Below are 7,243 nucleotides of genomic sequence, written 5' to 3'. Positions count from 1 at the left end.
TAGAATGCGAAAATCAGGTACTATCCCTACCCCTTACGTATTTTCTAGTGCAATAAGTGCTTCTACGAAAATTGGAATGTACAAGCATGGCGAGCAGCTGCATGGACAAGCCCTTAAGTGGGGGTTTTCTTCTGAAACCTTTGTGTGCAATGCTCTCGTTAGCCTTTATTCTCACAAAGGTAATTTGATATCTGCGCAACACATTTTCAGTGAAATGACCAGTCGTGATAAAGTCACATATAATTCACTAATCTCTGCACTTGCTCAGCGTGGATTTAGCAACAAAGCTCTTGAACTGTATGAAGATATGCAACTTTCTGGATTGAAATCTGATTGTGTAACTGTTGCGAGCTTCTTGAGCGCATGTGCGTCTATCGAGGCGTTGCACAAGGGAAGGCAGCTCCACTGTTATGCAATTAAAGCAGGAATTTCTTCTGATGCCATCATTGAAGGTTCTTTGTTGGACCTGTATGTTAAATGTTCGGATGTTGCAACTGCCCGTGAATTGTTCAATACTACAAACAAAGAAAATGTGGTTCTGTGGAATGTGATGCTTGTGGCTTATGGGCAATTGGGTAATCTGATAGATTCCTTTGACGTGTTTTCTCAAATGCAAATAGCAGGGGTCGAAGCTAACGAATACACATACCCAGGTATACTGAGAACTTGTACGTTTTTGGGAGCTCTGGATCTTGGAGAGCAGATCCATACCCTAGTCGTAAAGACTGGCTTTGATCAAAATGTCTATGTTTGTAGTGTGCTTATAGATATGTATGCTAAACATGGAAGACTGGAACTTGCTCGAAAAATTCTTGGGAAACTCACAGAGGAAGATGTAGTCTCATGGACCGCCATGATTTCTGGGTATGTGCAGCATGAGATGTCTTTAGAAGCTCTTGAACTTTTTGTAGAGATGCTGATCCGAGGAATTCAATCAGACAATATAGGGTTATCTAGCGCACTGAGTGCATGTGCCGACATACAAGCCCTCAACCAAGGGCGGCAAATCCATGCTCAAGCATGTGTTTTTGGTTATTCATTGGATCTTTCAATAGGGAATGCACTCATCAACCTTTATGCTAGATGTGGCAGGGTGGATGAAGCTTATTTAGCATTTGGGATAATTCACACGAAAGATCAGATATCATGGAATGGTTTGATATCTGGATTCGCACAAAGTGGGCAGTGTGAAGAGGCCTTGAAAGTATTTACACTAATGAACCAGAGGAAGAGAAATCTTCTACATTCTCTACCACCATGGAAACTTCTACAAGTTAAATCTCTATATAACTACATTTGACTTGATTCTAGGTCGTTCGATGAAAGAAATAGATATGTAGACAGCTGCACATAAGAAGTACAGTCAATACTATAAATCAAACCATTTTGGTAAGGTAAAGGATAAACGAATTTTACACATTTACACATGGTGTTTTGATTCACATGATAATAAATAATTCCCATAGGAAACCACCATATAATTACTAAAATGTTCTTTAAACATGAGCAAGCAAGAGACTCTAATATCTTTTACTATAATCATCTATTTTCGTAGAGACCGATTTCACCATGTTGTGGCAAGTTTTGCATTTTAAGATTGAAATCTAGAACACTGGGACTAGCGCACAACAAACCCTTGTTGCCTAAAAATACAAAGAATGCAGCAATACGAATATCATGGTTCCAAAAATCTTCTCTTGAACGGAGAACACGTGGGATTTTATTATTTCCATCACAGAAAGATAATATTAGTGTAATAGTAGACAATTCAAAAACTAAACAAACATGACTATTGAACCAAAGACAATCCCCACTTTGAGCAGTAACAAGAGATATAATTGTAGCAAGTACTTCAAATAGTTTCAGACTTCTTCACAAAACAATTGTCCAACAGTTATCATGTGGAACGACTCCACAAGAGATAGCTTCAAACTTTTTAGTCTCTTACGAAAACACATCATTGTGGGTCGAGATTCAGGGACTAATATTTACGCATAAAAACGCCAGTTTTGCGCTTACCAATACTTCCTTGACGAGCTCCGTAGTGGGAGGTTGAAGACGTTTGTCCAATATATCCATCAACAAAGCATTTGATCCACTTGTAGAAAATGATGTAGCAAGAGATGATAAAATTCACGGGATGATTTCCCATTACCACTTCAAGTGCTAACACTCCAAAGCTATACACATCACATTTTGCAGTCAACCTCATTGTGAAAGCCAACTCTACATGAAAAAAAATTATTTAAACGTGGTCAGATATTTTAAAAGAAACTAAATCGCATGTTAGAAAACCATAAATTCACCTACGAATCTAATGTAAATAGTGAACAAGAGAGAAAGAAAGATTTACCTGGGGCCAAATAACCATAATGTTAAAACCGGGTGCCGTCAATTGGAAGAATTGGGAATTAAATCTCGAGCAATACCAAAATCAGCAACACAAGCATCATATTCTGAATTCAACAAAATATTTTTGCTCGAAATGTCTCGATGAATCAATGGTGGTGTGCAACCATGTATGTAAGACAAGGCATTAGCTACACTTTTGATGATGTCTATCCTCTTCTTCCAATCCAAACCAATTGCTTCCTCTGCATTGCTCAAAAGTTGGGCTAAGTTCCCCTTTCCGGATACTCATATACCAAAAAGAGTGTCGAACGTGTGAACAAAATCCGTAAAGTTTCACAATGCTTCGATGTCTCGGTTACGTTAATGCATGTACCTCATTTTGAAATGATCTTAAATTGACCACTTCATCATCCCGTGGGGTGAATTTTCTTTACGACCACTACTTGTCCAAATGACAAAACCGCTTTGTAGGCGCTTCCATATCCTCCCACCCCAATGCAAGACTTCTCGTTAAAACCCTCTCATTTCAAATAACGTCTTCATATACTATTCTCCCATTGTAATTCCAAATGGTAAATAAATTGTTACATGCTGCTCTTGTCACTTCCTCTTCAACACTTTTTTTCTTATAAAACATGGAACAAGTTCCAACAATTACAGTAAAAAGAGATAATGATCCCACAAGACAAAAAAGAATGATGATCTTGATAGGTTTAACTCTTCCTTTTGCACCTTTGCTTATTTCAGAAGATCTACAAGGTGACAAAGCTTTTGCGTGACCGCACAAGCCTTTGTTGTTAACAAATGTTTTGGCTGAAGCCTCGTGGAAAGCTTTGCAATCAGGAACCGGACCTTCTAATGCATTGTAAGATATATCAACAGAAGTCAAGCTTAGCATTTCTGCCAATGAATTTGGAAATGAACCAGAGAACATATTGTGTGACAAATTCAAGTTCTCCAAGTTACGCATTTGAGCAAAGGAAGGTGGAATAGAACCAGAAAAAGTATTCTGGCTCAGGTCGAGCAACTCTTGAATGTGAACCAGATTGCCTAATTCAAATGGTATGCTTCCATTAAATTTATTTTTATGCAAGTTCAGATGATGCAATCTGGAGCAATCACCAATTTGTTTTGGTATTGGCCCACTCAAATTGTTGGTGGACAAATCTAGTGTCTCTAGATGACTTAAGCTTCCAATCTCGGTAGGCAAATTGCCATAAAGATAGTTATCACTCAAGTTAAGATTCACTAACGAAGCCAAGTTCCCCATTTCTTTTGGAATCTCTCCTGTGAATTGGTTTGATGAGAGATCAAACATTCCTAGATGAGTCAAGCTTCCAAACTCACGAGGTATGGTACCAATGAGTTTGTTGTTAGTGATTTTAAAACTCGTTAGATTTTTGCATTCACTCCAATTACTTGAAAGATTGCCGTACAAGTTGTTGTTACTCAAATCAATGAAATTAAGACTTGGATGTATGCCAAATGAATTTGATATGTCTCCCATGAGTTGGTTTCCATCTAGTCGAAGTCGAAACAGTCTCAGACAATTTTTCAAGTTGGGGATGGGACCAATTAGATTATTGGAATCTGCACTGAAATTTTGAAGTTGTCCACCTTCACATAGTTGTTGTGGCAAATAACCAGAAAGTTCATTCTTATAGAGATACAATTCGGTTAAGTTTTGTAAACTACCGAATGAAGAAGGGATTGAACCGCTGAGATGATTTGTATTAAGTGCTAGTTGCACAAGAGATTTCAAGTTTCCAATTTCTGAAGGAATGGAACCAGAAAGTTCATTCTCAGAGAGGTACAATAGGGTTAAGTTTTGTAAACTACCAAATGAAGAAGGTATTGAACCGCTGAGATGATTTGTACTAAGAGCTAACTTCACAAGAGATTTCAAGTTTCCAATTTCTGAAGGAATGGAACCAGAAAGTTCATTCTCATAGAGGTACAATAGGGTTAAGTTTTGTAAACTACCGAATGAAGAAGGGATTGAACCGCTTAGATGATTTGTACTAAGGTCTAGTTTCACAAGAGATTTCAAGTTTCCAATTTCTGAAGGAATGGAACCAGAAAGTTCATTCTCATAGAGGTCCAATATGGTTAAGTTTTGTAAACTACCGAATGAAGAAGGGATTGAACCGCTGAGATGATTTGTACAAAATTCTAAGTCCACAAGAGATTTCAAGTTTCCAATTTCTGAAGGAATGGAACCAGAAAGTTCATTCTCATAGAGGTACAATAGGGTTAAGTTTTGTAAACTACCGAATGAAGAAGGGATTGAACCGCTGAGATGATTTGTATTAAGTGCTAGTTTCACAAGAGATTTCAAGTTTCCAATTTCTGAAGGAATGGAACCAGAAAGTTCATTCTCATAGAGGTACAGTAGGGTTAAGTTTTGTAAACTACCGAATGAAGAAGGGATTGAACCGTTGAGATGATTTGTACTAAGTGCTAGTTTCACAAGAGATTTCAAGTTTCCAATTTCTGAAGGAATGGAACCAGAAAGTTCATTCTCATAGAGATACAATAGGATTAAGTTTTGTAAACTACCGAATGAAGAAGGGATTGAACCGCTGAGATGATTTGTCCAAAATTCTAAGTCCACAAGAGATTTCAAGTTTCCAATTTCTGAAGGAATGGAACCAGAAAGTTGATTTTGATAAAAGTACAAATATTTTAGATTGGTCAAATTACCTAAAGAACGTGGAATTGGACCAGTGAGATTGTTTTGATAAAGAGCTAGTGACACAAGAGACCTCAAGTTTCCTATTTCTAGCGGAATTGATCCTGAAAATTGATTTGAAAAGAGGGATAGACGGTTTAGATTTCTCAAATCACACAAACTAGAAGGAATGGAACCAGAAAGATGGTTTTGCCCGAATCCAAGCACTTGGAGACTTGTTAATTGGCCCATTTCCGATGGTATTTCTCCAGAGAAATTATTGGCGTAAAAGTCGATGTAATTGAGTTTGGAAAGTTCAGTAATTTGGACTGGAATAGCTCCATACAGTGAATTGAAACTGAGGTTCAAACCATTAAGATTTGGAAGGTTTGAGAAGGGGAAGCTTTGAAGCGTACCTGCCAAACTTGTGTTTGATAGGTTAATGTCCACAACCTTTCCTGCCTTGCAAGAAATGCCGAACCAGTCGCGGCAGTGATGAGAAGAATTGACATGACTAGGAGGGAGTACCCATGAAGATAGTGCAGAAGTGGCCTGACCATGAAGGCTATCTTTCCAATTGAGAAGTGCATGGGCTTCTTCACTGGGACTAGTAGAAGAAGAGTTAACATTGAAAGAAGAAAACAACAGTAAAACTAATAAGACAAGAAAAGAGACCAGCAGTTTCATGTGATGCGAAGCCATGGACTTGTGATGATGGGGTTGTGATAGACGTGAAGTTCATGCTTTATATATATAGTGCTGGAATATCAGTGTGTGGGTCAGGTACATCAAAGAACTTTGTCGCTGATCGTAAGACTTGTAGCTCAGTTTTGTGCGGTAGTAGCGAAAGTCCATTTCTGTTGAAAACTAACCAATTCAAGTAGACACTTCAAGACTTGCAATTATCGCAACTTGCACTCTTGTAGGTCAGTCTGTGTGGAAGAAATAAACCGCCACTAGCTAGACCATTTATTTTGATTGGGGCAGGTGACTAACCAAGTCTGGTCCTTCGCAGCGTCCGTCAAAACACTTCAAGACTTGCAATTAACGCAAGATGATATCCAAAACACTTCAAGAAATATGAGTTATAGAGCTACAGAATCAGCTAAACCATATCCATAAGTTTTAATAAAAGTATATGAGAAAATACGTACATTTACAGATGACAACAACAACAGAGGAACCTAAAAAATCTAAGAAAAACCAACGAGTGAATAGAAACGATAAGAAATGAAGGAGATGTCAGATCCCTTACACTACTGATCGCTATAAGAACATTACTCACGCAGTGTCCAATCTCAGTGCGTGGAACCACAAAAGCGGACACAGACTGTAGGGGGGACATGATTTATATAGAGATAATTGTACTCATTACCCATTGGACCCGGGCATACGCCCGGAATCTATTAAATATTTTGTGTACTGAAAAAGCTTTACAAAATGTCTCACACAAATTTTCGAATCAAAATATATTTTTATTAAAAATAAATCAAAATACGTTAATGAAACAAATTATGGTGCGTAAGTCTTTAAACCGGAGGGATCAAATTGAGATAAAGATATTCACTTTGTGGTTTAGGATATTAATCCGTAATTTTTAAATAAATTATCTTAAACTCGATCTAAATGTATAATAGTTTTCTTAGATTTATAGTGATTTAGCGGCAAAATTTTCGAATCGAGAATATATTTTTATTGAAAATAAACCCTAAATATGTTAATGGCGTGATTATGGTGTATAAGTACTTAAACTACGGGATTAAATTGAGATAACCTTTTTCACTTTATGGTTTAGAATATTAATCTATAATTTTCAAATAGAACTATCTTAAACTTAATCTAGCTTGTATAATAGTTTTATTAGATTTATGGTGATTTAGCTGTAAATCATCACCATTCAGCTTATGTAGTACAAATCACTAAAACAAATTGATTATTTCCATATCATCAAAAAATACACTACTCTCATTTGAAAAGATTTATCACATGAACGTGTCCTATGAACGGGTGTCATTATATTAAATTATTCTAAAAAATATTAGCAACTATGCATAACTATGAAAAAATGAAAATTATATTAATTACTCATTTAAATTTCTTGCACCATTCTCTATAAAAATGAAGCACCAAACCTTGATAAAACTCATCGATTTATTTTTATTGTTAGGTTTAATAATATAAGTTTGATTAAAGTTTTGTGAGAATGTCTAATGTGGCCAA

The 7,243-nt window shown here is 36.7% G+C and overlaps 1 pseudogene across 1 annotated transcript; it reads right to left on the bottom strand.

Annotated features, from left to right (window-relative positions):
• Window positions 1–1,224: 1,224 nt before the first annotated feature.
• On the bottom strand, window positions 1,225–5,545 carry LOC147473648 (uncharacterized; annotated as a pseudogene). The gene is made up of 3 exons (XR_015210321.1): window positions 2,354–5,545; window positions 2,020–2,226; window positions 1,225–1,344 (listed from the first exon to the last, which is right to left on the bottom strand). The product of XR_015210321.1 is annotated as an uncharacterized LOC147473648 (transcript).
• Between the last annotated feature and the right edge of the window lie 1,698 nt (window positions 5,546–7,243).

The sequence above is a fragment of the Coptis chinensis genome, unplaced genomic scaffold (genome assembly GCF_015680905.1).
Source record: "Coptis chinensis isolate HL-2020 unplaced genomic scaffold, ASM1568090v1 utg1955_pilon_pilon, whole genome shotgun sequence".
Lineage (NCBI taxonomy): Eukaryota > Viridiplantae > Streptophyta > Magnoliopsida > Ranunculales > Ranunculaceae > Coptis > Coptis chinensis.
This window is presented reverse-complemented; position numbering and strand designations above follow the sequence as displayed.